At 32.9% G+C, this 20438-nt stretch overlaps 1 long non-coding RNA gene across 1 annotated transcript; it reads right to left on the bottom strand.

Annotated features, from left to right (window-relative positions):
• Positions 4781-5417, bottom strand: LOC18507135. Its single transcript, XR_001928231.1, has 3 exons — positions 5393-5417; positions 4917-5019; positions 4781-4820 (listed from the first exon to the last, which is right to left on the bottom strand). It is a non-coding gene; the product is annotated as an uncharacterized LOC18507135 (long non-coding RNA).

The raw sequence follows: 20438 nt of genomic DNA, 5'->3' as shown, positions 1-20438 counted from the left end.
AGGTTACGTTCCCTATCTTGGAAAAATTAAGATTGAAGCAGAACAATATTGTGAAAGGAACAAGGCATGTCCAAGTACTCTCAATAGAATGTTTCAGGAAACTAAAGGTTCTTGAGCTTATAAGCGTTCCTGAGAAATCAACTGCTCTTCCATATTGCGTCAGTCAGTCATCACCAAATGCTGAAAAGCTAGTTCTAAGTGATGCTTCCTTCTGTCACATTTTCCGGTCTGAAGAACTCATTGATGAGGAAAGACATGCATGGGCACTCACTCTGTTAATTGACTTGAGGTTGTCTAAACTTCCAGAGCTAACACATCTCTGGGAGGAAGGGTTCCAACCCATACCAATTTTCTGTAACCTGAGAATTCTTGAAGTGCTGGAATGTGGCAAATTAAAGACTTTAGTGCTATCTTTGGTGTCTTTCGAAAATTTAACCAATTTGGAAGTTTCAAAATGTCATGGATTCATAAATTTAATAGCATGCTCAACAGCAAAGAGCCTGACACTACTCGAGAGAATGAGCATAACTGATTGTGAGATAATGGAGGAAATCATAGCAATTGGGGGTGATGAAATGGAAGGTGGCATTGTTTTCACCCGACTGAAGTATTTGCAACTAAGTTGTCTACCATGTCTAGCAAGCTTTTGCTTAGGGGATCACAACTTTGAATTCCCAATCTTGCGAAAGGTGATTGTGAGAGAGTGCCCAAAAATGAAGATTTTCTGTCAAGGAGATTTAAGCACAACAAAACTGAATCAGGTGCAATTGACAGAGGAGGAAGATAGAAACCTGTTGTGGAAATTGCCCAAGAATCAACAAAGATAAAATTCGGAGAAAATAAGCAAACAAAAAAACACAAGAATTTACATGATTCGACCTCTTGCCTACGTCTACGGAGTAAAACTGTTCTTATATTATTGAGAATTTAAAGTACAATAAATTGACCTTTATAGTTCCCAAAACGAACCCAAGATCCCTTGCACACTCTTCTTTAATAACCTCCCAAGAACACTCACCCAAACCACTCTCGCTCCACCAAGAGCAAAAGACAGAGTTACAAGGTGTTCACTCTCTAGAGCTCTTAAAGTACTACTTGCAATTCTAAAGTCTAGAAATCCACTTTTATAGTATAAAAGTCAAAAGTAGAATGTGATTAGGATTCGATGTGGAATAAGAAGTTTAAAACCACACAACTACTTAATATTGTATACAAACAAAAATCCTAATCAAATAAGATCTAGAATTCTAGTCAACCTAAAACTCAACAAATCTCCACCTTTGACTTGAATTCAAACTCCTTAAACCTCTTCCACTAGTCGCACCTAATTGCAACTTCCTAACTCCACCTACTTTCCAACACCTTGAACAACTCTCCAAGCATAAGACTTTCTAAATCATTGGCCTTTATAATTACCACGACTACACATACCGAATCAAGCATGGTCCAACACTTGATTCCACAAAACGGCCAATGCACCTGTGTAGCCGTCAAGTCAATGGCACTAATTGACTTTGGAAAGGGACCTCAACGACCCTTCCAATTCACTACTGGCAAGATTTTTCGTCTTTTCACCATCATCTACATCATGGGAATCTTTCATCACCTCCTCGGCAAATGAAATCTCACTTTGGTAGCTACCATCCCCTGTGCACTGTTCCCATCCTTTCGAGGCCTCACATTCTAGATGATACAAGCCATTATGTAAATTCCCCCTCATCAGGACCATGTCGCCTTGTGTGACTTTTACCACTCCATCACAAGCAGAATATCCATACACTTTGTAGTCTAATAGGCTCAATGATATTAGATTCTTACGCATCTTTGGGACATAAGCCACACCACCCAAAGAGCGCACAACCCCATCAAATATTTTGATTTTCACAACTCCAAGACCCATGACCTTCACTATTGACTTATTACCCAAAGTCAAATTCCTAGCCACCCCTTCTTGAAGTAAATCAAAACAATCCGTTTGATAACATATGTGAGTAGCAGAAGCAGAATCTAAATACCAATAAGAATTTGCATCCATATTTTCTGAAATTGTAAAAACATCACAATAATCACTTTCAGCAACGAAAGCACACTCACCTTTGTTCTCGTTACTTTCATCCCTTTTTGTAGGACAATCCCTTTTAATATGCCCATACCCTTTGCATTTAAAACATTGAACATTGTTGGATCTAGACTTGCCACCCTTAGATCCCTTACCAGTTGACTTCCTCCTATTAGCCTCAATTACCAATGCCAAGCCATTTGGATCTCCATCCCCTTCTTTACTTTTCTTTCGGGCTTCACGAGATATTAACGTTGCTTGTGCTTATTCTAACGTTATTGTATCCATCACACATATAAGAGATTTCACAAATACCTCATAGAAGTCTGGAAGCGAAGCTAGGAACAATAGTGCCTTTTCCTTTTCCTCCACCTTGACATCAACCTTCTTCAACTGATCAATGATTCCATCGAATTCATTCATATGCTTCATGAAGTCTCCATTCTCCTCTATCTTTAAGCGATACAACTTTCACCTAAGCTGCAACTTGTTAGAAAGACTTTTCGCAAAGTAAATTTTCTCTAACTTTGCCCATAATCTTAGAGCAGAATCCTCATCAATAACATGGTTAAACACATTATCTCCAATGCAAAGCCGAATAATGCTCACACACCTTTGCTTCAACTCTGCCCATTCAACATCCTTCATGTCATTTGGTTGCCCTTCCTCCTTTCCTAGCAAAGGGCGCATTAAACTTTGCTGCACAAGGAGATCTTTCATCCTTCTCTGCCACTGCGTGAAACTAGTCTTCCCATCAAACTTCTCAATTGAAAAATTCGTAGAACTAGTAACTTTCAACATCCTTGTTGAATCTTAAATTTACCGAACCCGAAGCTCTGATACCAGTTTGTTGTGAAAATTGTCCAAGAATCAACAAAGATAAAATTCAGAGAAAATAAGCAAACAAAAAAACACAAGAATTTACGTGGTTTGGCCTTTTGCCTAAGTCTACGGAGTGAAACTGTTATTCTATTATTGAGAATTTAAAGTACAATAAATTGACCTTTATGGTTCCCAAAACTAACCCAAGATCCCTTGCACACTCTTCTTCAATAACCTCCCAAGAACACTCACCCAAACCACTCTCGCTCCACTTAGAGCAAAAGACAGAGTTACAAGGTGTTCACTCTCTAGAGCTCTTAAAACACTACTTGCAATTCTAAAGTCTAGAAATCCACTTTTATAGTATAAAAGTCTAAAATAGAATGTGATTAGGATTCGATGTGGAATAAGAAGTTTAAAACCATACAACTACTTAATATTGTATACAAACAAAAATTTTAATCAAATAAGATCTAAAATTCTAATCAACCTAAAACTCAACAAAACCTACGGGGTCAAAACATCGCATAATGGGTCAACCTCCCAAAACCTCAAAAGAAGCAAGATAGAAACCTTACCACATGGCTGATGTTCTTTTACAGTTAAAAATGACTAAAAAGTTATGAGTTAGTTAAATATAAAGCTAATGCCTAAACCAAAACTGGTTATAAAGCTTTGAGACCAACTGCAGTAGTTCCAGCTCTACCATGACGAACCTGGGGAAAACATGCAAGGACACAGTTCTTCACATTTCCAAGTACATATAATGGCCAAATTAACAAATAAATAGATCCATATAGCCAAAATAGAGCTTTACTGTTCAAGCCCTCAATTACATCAGTTCTTCAAAACATTTAACAGAGAAAAGTAATAAGGAGATAACTGTGTCGCTTATGAAGCATCTCATCAACCCATTTCATAAAATATTCACCCATTGTAGACCACCAACATGAGTGGATAAAGATAATTAAAAAGAAATTTCTGTCAACTAAAACAAGTATTAAAAATTTTAGAAAAATAAAGTAATGACAAAATTTTAGCAAAGTGAAATTTGCAGAGATAAAAGGAAAAAAAAGGTAGGAAGATACAAAAATGTAATGGGATTTGAGGAGAGTGGGAGCATGAATAGGAAAAATGAATTTTTGAGTGGGAAAGAGCTCCAAGTCAGGTTGAATTTATCGAGAGATGGTGAAAGAACAACTCAGCAAGTCTCATCTGGCAGTTAGCAGTCAAAAAAGTTAAGACTAACAAAAAGTGTTATTGAGGTAATGTCATCAGGCAATCCATTTGGGGACCATCAGAAGGTACACAATTCAACACCCATAGTATTAAAAGGAACAAGGGAGACAACCATTCCAATTACAAACCAGTTTCATAATATTCCACTGAACACCCCGTAAATAATTCAACTTCAGGATACATAAAAAGGCATAATAATGATGCATTCAGCAAGTGACTAAGCAAATATAAAGAAGTGAAATACTTTGATGATGGCCTTTTCTCCTTATAAAAGGCTTCGAATGAAACTACCACCCCTCCTATTGTTGCCATGACAATAGAATATAGGGAATTGAAGACAATAACACTTTATGCAACAGCATTTAAAAAAAAACCAAATTAACAAAACAAAAACTCCAAGGCTAAGGAGCTTATGGATCCACTTGTTTAAAGGTTCTAAATAGAACAATTGTTTGAGACATATAACACACTATCTCTATATAAAATATATGTACAAATCATGATTCACCAAACTCATTGCTCATAAATATCTAGCACTTGCATGAAAATGACATCAAATATAAAATATGAACAGATAATTTTCAACCGCTGTAGAAGCTATAAGTTTTACATTCACAACTTACCACAGCCATACATCGTGAGAATAGCCAGTCATGGGCACAATTGTCCAGTAAATACACAAAGTCCTTTTGTTCTGCCACTGGACAAAAGACAATTAAGCGCTATACACTCCATACAGTGAACAAAACTAAACATCTGACGAAGGAAATGTGAGAAGAGAGCGAGTGAAAATTACAATTGCCAAGACCACCCCAGCCTTTGTTAATGATGCCTCTTTGTCCAGTTTTTTCTAGAGCTTGCACTATTATCTGGGTCATCCTTTCTGGTTCCTGAACAGGCTGTTAAAAATTAAAAGCAGTTAGAGCAATTTAATTCTAGATTAACAGAACATGATAAAGAAACAGAATGAGTGGTCTAATGAAGCCAATGATAAATTCTTTTTTACAGTAAAATCACGTAAAAACAGGTAAATGCACTTAATTCTCTGGAGGGAGTAAAGTTAATACCACATAAACAATTCTACTTATTAAAATAATCAAAAAATCATAAGGTAATGGAATAGAGAAAAACACATTCATGCATGAAAACTACTTTTAGAGACAGTGTTCAACAAAAAAAAGTCAAAATTGTACGAGAAAAATAAAACGATTACAATCTTTCACTATAATAAATATCCAAAAGATGGGAAGGCTTGTTTAGAAGAAAACTCACAAGACTACCGAAACCAATATAGATAAGCTTCTTATCGCCTCCTAGCAGCCATTTAACAAGTGAATCTGGTGGTTCATAACTAGAGGCAAGGTCAAGGAAACAAAAGCCAACTACATCAATCTTTGGTCCCCAATCTGCAGGAGAGAAATCTATACCATATCTCATATTCCCTTTGTTTTTCCAAAATTATTTTTACTTACTAAACATTGTAATAAATCATAAAAGCAATTTTTACTTTATTCTATTCCATCAACCAAATTATATAATAATATTTTATTCTATTCCTACTATATTTTATTTTCATAGAATATCTTTTTTAATTACATTCCATTTTATTTTACGAACTAAACGTGCAATATCAGAAATACATTCTTCAAATGGCAATGCCAACATCAACATGCAAGACCATTTTTTTTTCAGAAATTTTAAGTTAGCACAATGTACAAAAGAAAAGGAAAATTTTGGACAAGGTAAACTATAAATGTTCCAAGATATCCAGACTTTCAATGGTATCATAAAATAAGAGTCAGGCATAAAAAGTAACAGAAGAACAAAGAGAAAAAAAAAAAGAATATGCAACCAAAACAGAATCAACTATACAGCACATGTGCTTGGTACTGCCATTGACTACTCGTTTCAAACAATGGTATTAATATATCATCCAAAAACCTGATCACGTATCACTGCTTCCTTTTGGTAATATGCCATCCAAATTGGTTGGCACTATTATGGTGTTTGAAGAATTTATTAGAGATAACTAATGCAACAGAAGTAGATGAGCCTCCTGTGAGGAAGCTCCTGGTATAATTTTTAGTAGATGACAACAGAATTGTATCAATTATAAAAAGGATATCTATGACAGAATATAACAGACAATAACATGGAATAAAAAGGTCTTGAACTAAAAGTCTGAGTTCAAAACACCTAAAGATGGTTATAATAAAAAAACCAGCAGGATCAAGTAAACAAGGCCAAAATAGTCCAGAAAATAAGTCTACCAAGAATAGGAACAAAAAATTCTTCCTCCTAAGTGTTCAATGTGACATAAAAAGCATGATTGAAGAAAATAAAGCTAGAGTTGTAACTTTTAGAAACAGATAAAGAAAAAGGACAATATGGACCATGATGGAGAACAGAAAAGGGAGATGAGTACCTCCCATAATGCAGTCCAAGACCGCATGTACCCAAAAAAAAAAAATTAATATTCCAAAACGTACTGAAATCTCAAACAACACAAGAAATTATAAGCAACATTCTAGACTGTATTTAATGCAGAATACCAAATATATTCCTAACTCAGTAATACTTGAAAAATAGAAAACACTAACTAATTTAAATAACCAAGATAAGCAAAAATATCCTTAATTTATATAAGAATTCCTGAAAAATACAAAACATCAATAAAATAAAATCTTAAGTTGTTTAGTTCTTCGAGCAACTCCTTTCCACCCTGCATCAATCAGTGACTTGGATTCTTCAGCAACTAATGAAGCCAAGATGTCATAAGAGAAAGAAAGAAAATCAACATTATTTAATGAAAGAGGAAATAATAGACATAGACAATTTCATAAACCGCATGCAAGACACATAGAAAAGAAAGGAAAAGAAAAGACAAAAAACCCAACTCAAGGATAGCAGCAGAGAGAGAAACGAACATCAAGCCAACTCCAAACAGAAAAAGAAGCAGAAGATGGGGAAACTGAGTGGCTACACGATAATTCTATTTTATAGAATTATTTTTATCTTAAATTATTCTTAAAAATTAGTTAAGTTTTTAAGTTTAGATTAGAATTTAGTTAGTTTTAGTTATTTTTCTAATTAGTTCATTTTTATTAAGTTATTTTATTTTATATTAATTTTATGTTTATTTATCTTAGTGCTTATTTGGCCTAGCTTTTTTTTAACTTATCTACCTCTTAAAAGCAAAAGCCAGGCCTAACATAAATTTTGAAAAGATTTTTTTTAAAAAAAGTAACTTTTTTTTAAAGAATAAAATTAAAAAAAAAAGCTTCAGAAAAAGCCCATGTGAGAAGCTTTTTCTTCTCTTCTTTTACAAATACAAGAAAATTTTTATTTTTGTTCCAAAAATATCTTTATCTGTTAAAAATAATTACAATATTATCTTCTAAAAAATGCCCTCTATAATAATTTTAACCAAAATTATAACTTATAAAAAGAAATTTACCAAACAACTTTAGCTTAATTTTAAAGGCTATTATTTTTCATGAGAGCTTCATAATAGCTTTTAAGTTAGAAAAAAGTTAGGCCAAACAGGCTCTTAGTTTAGTTGTTATTTATTAGCTTTTAATATTTTTGTAAGATTCTAGAAGAATAAGGCTTAATTAGGTGAAGAAAGATATTTAAGGAGTTTAGATCTTGTTCGTACATGTCACAATATTTTGAGCATAACTCCCACTCCATTGTGTAAATGATGCAATTCTTGAATGATGAGAAAGTTGAGAGCCAGAGCTACAACTTTTATAAAGATCACTTTATCCAACTCTACCTCAAAGATGGAGAAAATCATGTTAGAAGTTGATAGAGCGCAATAGTTGATGAGAAGAAGACATGAGACCAAGGGAGCGCCGCGGCATCAAGTTGGAAAACTTGAAGAAACAAGGCAGAAAAGAGCAAGTTTCGGGCTGACTAAATCCTTATTAGATCCTATACTTATTGTAAGGCCATATTAAGAGTTTTTAGGTTAAAATAGTTGAGTTTAGGTAAAATTAGGTCAAGTTATATTATAAATAGTTAGCTTAAGGGGAAGTTAGCCACCTAGACACATTGAGGAGAAATCCTAAGAAAGATTCAAGAAGTTAGAAGTTAAGGTTGAAGATTGAAGATCAAGGCTAGTAAAATATTTATTTTCTTCGTCCTTAGCTTTTATTATTCTTGTTACTCTTGGTGGCTAAACTTCAAATATTTTTATTTACTTTTGCAATCATGAGTAGCTAAGTTTCTTTTTTTAAGATTGCAATTGAATTCACATGTAGTTTAAAATTTTAATCTCTTTCTAGCCTATTTTCAATGGGATTAAATTGTTTATTCCAATTTGTTCTTGATACTTTTAATTACTTGATCATCAATTATATTGATTTAGAAACCTAAACAAACTTAGGAAAGGAAGTTTAGGGTAGATTAAAATTGAAATAGCATATGACCATATTTATTTGATTGTATGGATAAATTGATTTGTGTATAGGATAGGAATATACCTATATGACGTATGTAGCCAAAGTAGAACCTAAACTTAATGAGTCTATTTTCACTTCAATTCACATAGGAATATAATGTTTTGGTTAAAGTAGATATTTTTATAAGAGACTTGGGAAGGTATCATAAATAATTGAGGACTCTGGATTAACAATTCAACTCATTGGAATAATTTAAGAGAGAGAGGTAAGATTTAAATGAAATGTGAGGGATATTATAATCCTAGGCTTTTCTAATTTGATTTTTATTCCATTATATCTTTGTTTTGATTTTTAATTAGTGTTAATTATTTTAGTTTTAGTTTTAGTTGCTTAATTTTTTAGCTAAATTAATTATCCAAATTTTGATTGTTTGAATAAAACTAAATTGTTTTAATTTTAGTACTTACTAATATTTTAGATCAATTTTCTGTGGGATCAACACTTAACTTACTAATATACTATCTATTCAATATGTATACTTGCGTAGGTAGAATTTTAATTGATAAGTTTTTAGTGTCGTTGCTTGGGAATTGTTTTCTATAACTTTTACGAATACTAATACCAAGCAAATTTAGTCTTAATTCAAACCTTATTTTTTATTTTATTATTGTATTTATTTTTTTGGTTTTCAAACATCTTTGGTCATTATATGCAAAAGAGGAACTTGAATCTTATCCTTTTTGATCTAGAGATAGAAAGAACTTTTAGAAGACTTTGAAAGAAAATTTTGCAAGTTTAAACTCTAAACCAAACAATGGCTGAAGATAATAATAGTCATGGTAATAATGCTGGAATTCAAATTATTGAAGAGAACAAAGCTCTGCGAGATTATGTTTTTCTTTTTTTGCAAGGCTTGCACCAAAGCATTAAAAGACCTCTTATCAATGCAAACAATTTTGAGATCAAGCCTGCTTACATTCAAATGATTAAGTCATTATTCAGTTTGGTGGGTTACCCAGTGATGATCCTAATTCCCATTTGGTTAATTTCCTGAAAATCTGTGATACTTTCAAATATAACGGGGTGACTGATGATGCTATTAGACTTAGACTCTTTCCTTTTTCATTGACGGATAAGGCAAAGAGTTGGTTGAATTCACTGCCCACTAGATCTATTACTACATGGGAGGACTTGATTCAAAAATTCCTAGCAAAATTCTTTCCACCAATAAAGACTGCTAAGTTGAGGAATGATATAACATCTTTTACACAATTTGATGTTAAGTCATTATATGAGGCTTAGAAGCAATCTAAGGATTTGCTCAAACGATGTCCACACTATGGTTTTCTTCAATGGCTTCAAGTTTAGACATTTTATAATGGGTTGGTTAGTTCAATCAGATATATAATTGATGTTGTTGCTGGTGGGGCATTGATAAGCACAAATCCCGATGAAGCTTATAATTTGTTGGAAGAGATGGTATCTAATAATTACCAATGGCCTTGACAAAGATCTAGTTCTAAGAAAGCTACTGGTGTTTATGAGATTAATGCACTGAATGCTTTGATGCACAAGTAGCTACATTAACAAAAAATTTGACACAATGGAAGTAAATGTTGTTCAAAACTCCTTTATAACTTCTGATTTGTGTGGAGATAGCCATTCAAGTGATTAATGTCCATTTAATCCTGATTCAGTCTAGTTTGTTAGGAACTTCAACAGGCAGCAGAATAACCCATATTGCAATACCTATAATCCTAGTTAGAGGAACCACCCAAACTTCTCATGGAATAACAACCCAGGACCTGCAAATCCAAGGCCAAATAATCTTTAGCAAGACCTCATGTTCTTGAGAAAAGGCCTATTATGGAGCCTTTTATAATGAACATGATATGTTTGAAAGTTAGCATAGGAAGCTAGGTCATGTGAACTATAATTCTCTATCCCTCATGGTTTCAAACGAACTAGTTGAAGGCTTACCAAGAATCACAAAACTAAAAACATTGTGTCAAGTTTGTCAATTTGGTAAGCAAACAAAAAAAAATCATTTCCTAAGGAAAACAGATGGAAAGCAGCTATAAAGTTAGAACTAGTTCACACTAACATCAGTAGACCAATGAAAACACCTTTTTTAAGTGGCAGCAAATACTATATTTTGTTCATTGATGACCTAACTAGGTATTGTTGGGTGTACTTCATGAAACATAAATCTGATGCCTTAAAGAACTTTAGGAATTCAAAGCATTAGCTGAAAATTACTCCAACATGATAATAAAGACCTTGAGAAGTGATTATGGGAGAGAGTATGCTTCAGATGAGTTTGAAAAGTTTTTGACAGATTTTGGAGTACATCATCAACTTACTGTTACCTATAATCTTTAGTAGGATGGCAAAGCAAAAAGAAAGAATAACACGTTTACAACGATGGGCAAATGTTTGTTACATCGGGTACACTTGTTAAAGGAGTTTTGGGTAGAAGCAGTAAACACTGCTAGCTACATACTGAACAGATCTTATACAAGGGTATTGGACCAAAAAACATCTTATAAAATGTGGTTTGAAAACAAACCATTTATTTCATATCTAAAAACATTTGGTTGTGTGTGTTATGCTAAAGTCCCTGATGAGAGAAGGACCAAGTTTGACTCTAAGTCAATTGTAGCGTTGCTAGTAAGCTACAGTGAAATATCTAAGGGTTACAAACTCTACAACATTGAATCAAAAAAGGTTTTTGTCAGTAGGGATGTTAGATTTGATAAAGGGTAAAATTGGAACTGGAAAAAAAGAACTACAAAATGCTGGAAGAATGTGACCACATCTGTTGAAAGTCTTGTCCAAGTTGACATTGGTGATGAGTTATCAAATATAGAAGATGAATCAAATGTTGTTAAAGGTAAAAGGAGCCTGGATGACATTTACAATAAGAGCAATATGGCCATCTCAAACCATACAAATTTCAAAGAAGCTATTTTGGATAGTAAATGGAAAGTTGCAATGAATGCTGAAATTTCAATGATGATTAGAATAGCACCTAGATACTGGTGGACAAACTTGCAAACAAGAATGTAATTCAGATAAAATGGATTTATAGAACCAAATTGAATCCTGATGGTTCTGTAAATAAGTATAAAGCCAGATTAGTGGTCAAGGGGTATGCTCAAGTGTATAGGGCTAACTATCTGGAAACTTATGCTCCTATGGCAAGGCATGATACCATTAGGATGCTTGCTGCTTTGTTAGCTAGGGAGGGATGGAAATTGACTGTTGAACAACCTAAAAGATATGAATAGAAAGACACTAAAGGTAAGGTCTGCAAATTGATAAAAGCTCTGTATGGTCTGAAGCAGGCTCTTAGAGCTTGATATAATAGGGTTGATAGACACTTTAGGAACCAAGGACTTCAAAGAAGTGTAAATGAGTCTATTTTATATGTGTTGACATCAAATGATGCAGTGTCACTCATTGTTGCCCTTTATGTTGATGATCTTTTGATTACTGGTCCTAAAAGTGATTATTTAACTAAGTTCAAGACTCAGATGATGAAAGAGTTCGAGATGACTGATCTAGGGTTGATGACCTACTTTTTGGAAATGGAGGTGGTGCAGTACATTGATCAGGTTTCTCATCAAGTTAAGTATGTTAAGGTTCTGTTAAAAAGGTTTAAAATAAGTTCTTGTAGAAGATGATTATGCAAAGTCTAGTCTTGCATTTTAATTTCATTGTTTGAGACATGGAGACTTTTTTTATTAGCTTTTAATGTTATGTATCTTCACAGCTTGCACAATTGAGAGCTCTCTCTCTCTCTCTCTTGCTCTCTAAATAATATAAACTTCATCAAATAATATTCTTTGTTATTCTCATTGACATGATTCATCAAATAATATTGTTTGTCTTTATCATAGACATGAGATTGCTCTTCATAATATTGTTTTTGTTTATGTTTCTTTTTTTCTTTCATAAAATTGTATTTTTCACACATATGCTATCTTTTAGACCAACAACACTATTACATGCCACATATTTGGATAAACAGTCTCTTCTGACAAATTGACAACTCTTTTGAAATTTAATATGATTGAGGTGAATAGGAATCTAAATATGAGACAAGAAGAACAAATGCAACTCATGCAAAAATTCCTTTTGAAGTTAGAATCAACAAGTTTATATTTTTAGAGTCAGTTGAGGTTATACGTACGTTTGTCTTAAATTACATATTCTTGTCTTATCAGCAGCTACTTGATGGTGTGTGTGTGCTAATAGGCACACCAAAGAGTCCTCTTTTTTTTTTTTTACCTGGTTTTCCTCTTATGGTGGAGAAAGAAGGCAGAAAGAAGTTGAAGGTGGAGAAAGAAGGATTGGAGAGATTAGAGGGTGGAGGGTGGAGAGGTTGGGGGGCGGCTTTGTTGAACAGGGAGTAATGTAAGCAATCCCAGTAACGAAACTGTAACCAAATGAAAGGCAAAAACAGAGAATGGAGGACTGAAAAAGAGCGAAAGTTCATACGAAACAGGAATGGATAGTGCTATTTGAACAGGGCTTTGATACTGAAATGACCCTGGCATTATAATATGAAAAACCTTATAACATGAAATGATAATAAGATAAAAGCACATCAATGTTTTATTGCTAAGGAATGGAAACTATATTACAAGGAGTTGGAAATTACTTAAAGAGAAGACTAGATTGGCGCACCACAGTTAGTTTTGCAAGTTAAAATCATTTTGAGTTCGGTTGAATTTGGGTTATAGTCATTTCGAGTTCGAAATGTTTTGGGTTCGGGGTGACAAGTTCGAGTTGTTGATTTATTCGAATTTAGGTTCATTAAGTTTGAGTTGCTGATTTTTCTAATCAATTCGATTGATTCAAGATAGACTTTAGACAATGAAATTTTTTATATTAATAATTTTTTTAAAAAAAAATTATGTGCTTAATAATGAAATTTTAGTTATAATGAAGTTGTAAAACAATAATTGATGGTAATAATATATCTGAACAAAGAAAAATATATTAGAAAGAATGTTAAATATTACAATCATAAGGTAGAAAATAAGTAAAGAATAAAATGGATACACATATGTTCAAATTATAAGAGATGAGCAAATTAAGAATATAAGAAAAAATTGCCAATAACGTATAATTAGAAGTATCAAAGAATACAAATAAAATGGCAGTATTTTAGTATATTAGACTTAAAGCTGATGAGGAAGAAATGAAATTAAAGAGGTGTAATATGCCCTCCCCTTTCTCACTAGTCTAAAAAATTTCCAAGAGAAAATCTCAAACCTATTACTCAAGGCTGAGCTCTCAACAACATTGGGGGGAAAAAGAATAATGATCCTTTATTCAAATGAGTGGACACATACATCTTCAAGGGAAAATAGTGTATAGAAGTTGGGTTTGGCGGTCCTCTTTCATATCGGGCCTCTCAATGTTCTTCTAATTTTAACTCTTAGCAATTCTATTCATAGCTCCCTTTTATCTGTTGTAATACATGTAGCATGCGCATTTATTATGATGAAGTCCATTCCCCTGGAATCCTGTAGTATGAACCCTATCTCTGATTTTCACTCTTGATTTTTCAAAACACGTCTTATCCCAAATAACCAATATCCTTCAGATCTGAAACTCAAAAGCCTTGTTTTCACATTATAAGGTCCATAAAATTGGCTTTCACAACCTCTTTTTCAAATGCACCGAATTACTTATCTGTACCAACCGTTAGTCATCAGTGTCGGCCACGAACAAGGGGCTCAATCATTTTGTGTAATGGCAGACCCCACTTTAGTCCTAATTATTTTAATTTGTAATTCAAGTCTCATGTATAAAATAAATACAAGAGAAAACATTACAAATTGAACTTAACATCTCCCTATCCATCTCATTTCACTGTTACCACTAAATCCAAGCGAATGTTGTTTACTAATAATTTGGTTTGCACCAAATTGGAAAAGACAAATTACTTGGAGTAAGGGTATCTATATTGGTGCTTTGATGATAAATTATACAAGAGATTTTGTCTCTAATCTACCTAAATTTGAATTTTGTCTCTAAGGTCAATTTTGGTGTCTAATTTTTCTTCACTATTTTATCTTTCTTCTTCTCTCATGTTTAATTTATTTATTTATGGGTTCATTAGTTTGCTTTTGTATATTTCATTATGCTTGAGAAGAAAGAAACTTGAACTTAGGTCAAGCCAATTTAAATTGTTAGTTTACAATAATTATCATAAACAACTATATTATTTTCATTTATATTTATTTGTGTGTGTATACAAAAATAAATCAAGTTATATCATTGTAATAATTAGTAATTATTAAAATTTTTTAGAGTTTCTTGTTAAATTTATATTGTAAAAATCACATTGTTAAATTTAATAATATATTAATACTCATGAAGGTAATATATATTGGCAAATACATTTTTCAAAGTTTACTCCGTACCAAACTCATTTTTCTTTTCTTGAAAATATTATGAGTTTATTAATGAAAGAGTCTTTAAGAAACTCGTATTCACGGTCTTTGCGTGAGAGACACACCCAGCCAGGACATTTCATTAGAAGCACCCCACAAGGGCCATAAAAGTCTTGATGGCCTTACTCTCACCTTATGGTCAAGATACGACAACAAGGGCCATAAAGACACATAACACCGTACCTAACTCTTGATCATGCGAAACAACAAAGAGAATAATTGGTAATAATAATTATTAGGGATGTAAATAAGTTATTATTATATAGGTATCCGTAAGTATCTAATCCGATAATATAAGGTTAAAGTCTTTTATATTCGATTATAGGATGAAGTAAGATAAGACTTTTAAAAGTCAACATGAATTCGGGTAGATTTCGGATATCACCTTTAACATATACTAAACCCGAACTCGATTATCTATAATGTCATAAAAACCTTTATACGTAAAGCTAATTTATATTAACCTAAATATAAATATGTAAAATTTTATTATTAGTAGGAATTGAACTCATAAGAGGATGGGAAACATTTCGAGTTTTTATCAATTTTGTCAACTTAAAGAAGTATTTAATAAATTCGGATAATTAATGGATAGATTTTTTATATTAAGATTTGGTTTTGTATAATATTTTGTAATTTTATATGAATTTTAATAAAATTTGAATATTTTGATAACTAAAGGTTTCGGATTAGATATTTAAAAAAAAACGAGTATCTGGTTTACATCTATAATAATTATCTGGTGAGTTAATTTGTTTGTCTTTGAACATTCCCACCCCTAGGTTGCCTTGTATTGATTTCTGTCTGTTAGAATTTGCTTTTAAAAGGTCTAAGCCCGTTCATTCATCCGTTTATGGGAGAATTGTTTTTCTCCGTGAATTGTTCAGTATCTGTCGCTAGCAAATCCCATTTCAAAATTTTAGAAACTAATGCTGACCATTGCGTATAGAAGTTTTCATACTCTTTAACAAGAATTGAGTTTTCTTTTGTAAGTGTTTATAAATAGGATAAGCACACGACCATAATAGCTATTATGGTTATAGTTTGCTGACCATAATAGCTTGTTCTGAGTGATGCTTCCTTTTGTCAAATACACTGGTCTGAAGAAATCAGTGATGAGGAAAGACATGCATCGGCACTCACTCGGTTAAGTGAATTGAGGTTGTCTAAACTTCCAGAGCTGACACATCTCTGGGAGGAAGGGTCCCAACCCATACCAGTTTTCTATAACTTGAGAATTCTTGAAGTGCTGGAATGTGACAAATTAAAGACTTTAGTGCCATCTTTGGTGTCATTCAAAAATTTAACAAACCTGGAAGTTTCAAGATGTCATGGATTCATATATTTAATAGCGTGCTTAACAGCTAAGAGCCTGATGCTACTCAAAAGAATAAGCATAACTGACAGTGAGATTATAGAGAAATCATAGAATGTGGGGGTGATGAAATGGAAGGTGGCATTGTTTTCTCCCGACTGAAGTATTTGCAACTAAGTTGTCTACCAAGTCTAGCAAGCTTTTGCTTAGGGGATCACAACTTTAACTTTCCGGCCTTGCAAAAGGTGATGGTGAGACAGTGTCCACAATTGAAGATTTTCTGTCAAGGAGATTTAAGCACACCAAAACTAAAGCAAGTGCAATTGACAGAAGATGCAAGAGAAGGGCGGTGGGAAGGCGACCTTAAAACTACTGTAAAACAGCTATTTGAAGAAATGGTATGCATCAATTTAGATGATTTTCCTATGTTTTTTCTAGTTTTCATTATTTTTTCTTCAGCTGCCTTTGCTATAATTCTGCCTTCTGAAGCTATAGACATAAGCTTTTAACCTCCTCTTTTTCATAATGAAAATTGTTGCAAAATGTAGTTTGGTGCCTTTCATCAATAGCTAATTGACTTTACCTTTTAATATGTTGTTCCTTATAATCACAGAATGTCCAAAATTCTGAAATGACTGAGGTTACCCTTTAGTTGCCCAAGCTGGAATAAGGCAATATGCATGTTATGGTGCCTGTGACACAGGCTCATTTTCCTTGAATTGAAATAAGATGGTAATTAATCACCTGTTCTAATTTCATAATTCTTTATTTGTCTACTTTATTTCATTCAAAATGGCGCAATTGCAATTTATAGACTGACGTTTGAGATGCCTTTTCATTGCAGGTCTCTATTTTCTCTAAAAAAATGGAAAGGAATTGTTCTAGTGAAGTTTGAAGCTGCCTAGTTGGCAGCCACTGTCCTTGGAACCCAAAAGGTTATTTAACTTCCTACAAATTAATTAATCTGCTATTTGAACTGCTTCATTTCATCATGCAACTTTCAACAGTTAGTATCAACTTTCAACAGTTAGTACTTAATGCCAAATAAAAAAAAGAACTCAGTAGTGAATTTTCAGGTGCATCATGCCTACAAATATGTATTTTTTTATTTGGAAAGTCCATCAGTTTACTAAGACTCTCCTCTTTTAATATACCCAAAAGTTCTTCTTCAAGGTGGATGGAATTGTCAATTTGTTTTGTGGTTATCATTAAGTTTCCCATCCTTCGTACATTTCATTCACGTATAATATAGTCAATCCTTTTGCCGGTATTGTTTTGCATTTCCCTTTTATGGTACATATTAAGAGTCCAAGGGAGGCAATGGGTTTGAACCTTGAATCTTAATCCTCAGAAAAACAGGTAGTAACAACCATTAGACCAATTTCACTGCAGTTTATTGCTTTCTTACTGTTGGACATTGACTCGGTTTGGTTCCATGTTCTTAATTCCTTATCAAAAAGGGAAGGTGGTTTCTTTATTTGACATTATGGAGTGTCAGAGTGGATAGAGCATTTTTAATTTCACTCTTAATTTTGGAAATAAGTGAATCAATTCATTTTCAACACGGTGTTTTTATTTCTGCATAATCCATTTCAAGACATTAGAGGATGACAAACATGAAGTCAAAGACTATGAGTTTGTGTGGTATGGTTATTCCCACTAGTTGAAAATTGAAATTGATTGCAAGCTCAAAACTTTTCATGTGAAAGTAATTCAAACTGGTTTCATCGCCATCAAACTTCGAATTAAATCACTTTGCTATGTCAATTCAATAATTTTAGTCCTTACTTCAGTCCCTATGTTCATTAAAAATTAATTTAAAAACATTTGATAACAGTGTTAAATTTTTATTTCTGTTAATTTGGATTTGGGTGATGAATGTGTACCAAAAACCACTCTGTCCATTTCAACCTTACTTTCCTTCATTTTTGCAGAGAGATTTTTTAATTATAAAGAATATTAATCTCCTACATAACAATTTATGAGGATTCGTCAATAATTGCTCGTTAGGAAAGTGTCTGAGGTCAAGCACTCTTAGTTTGCTAAAATTGTGTTGAAACTTGTCCAAGCCATATCTCCTTCATAATGTCATTCTGCTCAAGAAGTAATTCATCTAGATTGGGCAATGTATCCTAAAAAATCAACATGTTTTTTCTTAAAAAAAAAAAAAAAAGCAAGGCGTTTGTATTGGCAAAAGATTTGATGTCATCTTTGCAACCCCAGTGAACCATCTAAAAGGTTTAGCTTCCCCATTGCTTTATTTAACAATTAAAGGATGGGAACAAACAAAGGGAAAACAGCTACAATTCGTGATACTAACGTAATAGATACCAGTGGAATGACAAGAAAAGTAAAGCAAAATTCTGCAGATTGACTATGACACAATCAACCACAAAATATTGTGCACCGAAAAGTCATTGTTGCAAGCTAAATGTTCTATAGGGTTCATACCTAACTGACCCAAAACAAGCTTACTGAATAGAATTGTCAAGTTAATTGGCTCCCTCTTTGAACTTCTCTAAAGTTTCGATACTTGCCAGCAAATACCTATTTTGTTGCATCCACTCATCTGCAATTCTATTGATGATGGCCATTCTGTAGTATGTATCTTGGAGTAGAAACACTTTAATTTGGGTGACGTAGAAAGTCCCAGGAATGTTACTTTAGGGAATAAAAACGAGATTGATTGAGTAGCATTTATTGTGACTCATTGGAATTGACACCATGAGCTCCAATTATTTCTTCTAATGAGTCACAGTTCCATATATGCAGCTCTTTTAGGTCACCAAGTCTTTCCATCATATTAAATGGAAATATGCTCAAAAGTCTTCCACAATGTTTCACTATGAGGAAATTTAGTTCACAAAATGAATCCTCAGAGTCAGTGAGTTTGTCCTGCCAAATCTTTCTCAATTATTTTATTATAGTGAATACACCTGCATAATTTATTTGATTGTATTAACGAGGGAAGATAAATTATACTTAGATAAGATACACAAAGAGTTGGGAAAGTATCCTACTATGACAAAAAAAAAAAAAAAAAAAAACAAAACTCGTACAGGGCAAAAAAAAAAAAACTAAACTAAAGAAGAAATCACCTTTTAATTGAAGAGGGATAAAGTATCAACCTCTGACTTATTAAGGTCACTGAGTTGCAAAAAGCTTTGGACCTAGCCGGTAGAAATCGATATTTTAAACCGTGACAACGTTCCACAATCAAAGTCTTTAAATTCTGAAGATTAGAATACTTTACTTGTAGTTGGTCGTGCCATATTTTTTAAAGATCAATTAGGCACATTGGGGACTTTTTCAACTAAGGGATGCCGCAAATAATTCTTATATTTTTAGAGTTATATACATTAATTGCAAATAACTCTTCCTTGAAATTAGGTTAATTGTAAATTTTTTTTATGAGAAACTTACTTTTCTATTTGCAGTTTCACAATTAAAATTAGCTTAATTCCACCCAAGATTAAAAAAACTGAGAACATAAGCACATATGTTAAGCTTGAGGCCACTTAGTAATTTCAACCCAAAAAAAAAAATGTGCTTCTGCTGATTTTTTGGTCTCTATAAGTGTGTTCTGAATTAAGGACCAAACTCCTTGAAAATCATGAGCTGTTAGGATTGCTACTCTGTTTTGCTAGTATTTTCTTTCCTTCTTTTTGTAATTATTGGAGTAAAATGAAAAACAATTTATTAGTGAAATCTTGGATTGTTTACAACAACCTAAAATTATATAAGTTATGGGATTTGGTATCTCTCTCGAGGTGTGGACCGTGGGTGCATGCTGCTAAACTCTGTTTTGCTAGCCCTTGCCCTGTTCAGCTCTCTCTCTCTCTGCATTTGCAAATTAATTTTAAGTTGAGAAAACATATCAGCGAAACACCAAGGAAGGTTTTGATCACTTTATAAGTTATTTTTGTAATTCATAAACTTAAGTTTACATTTTCATTATAAGTTATTGTTTTATCATTTAATTCTTCGAAACTTTTCTTTTGATCGCTCCATTTTAATAATAAGGTTTTTATCACCATTATTTATAAATGTTATTATTTTGATCATTCAACAGTTAACAAAATAATTGACCGCTCACCGAACAGTTAACAAAAAAATTGACCTCTCAC

The sequence above is a fragment of the Theobroma cacao genome, chromosome 5 (assembly GCF_000208745.1).
Source record: "Theobroma cacao cultivar B97-61/B2 chromosome 5, Criollo_cocoa_genome_V2, whole genome shotgun sequence".
NCBI classification, from domain to species: domain Eukaryota; kingdom Viridiplantae; phylum Streptophyta; class Magnoliopsida; order Malvales; family Malvaceae; genus Theobroma; species Theobroma cacao.
Note: the sequence above shows the minus strand (reverse complement) of the source record. Positions and strands in the feature narration are given on the sequence as shown.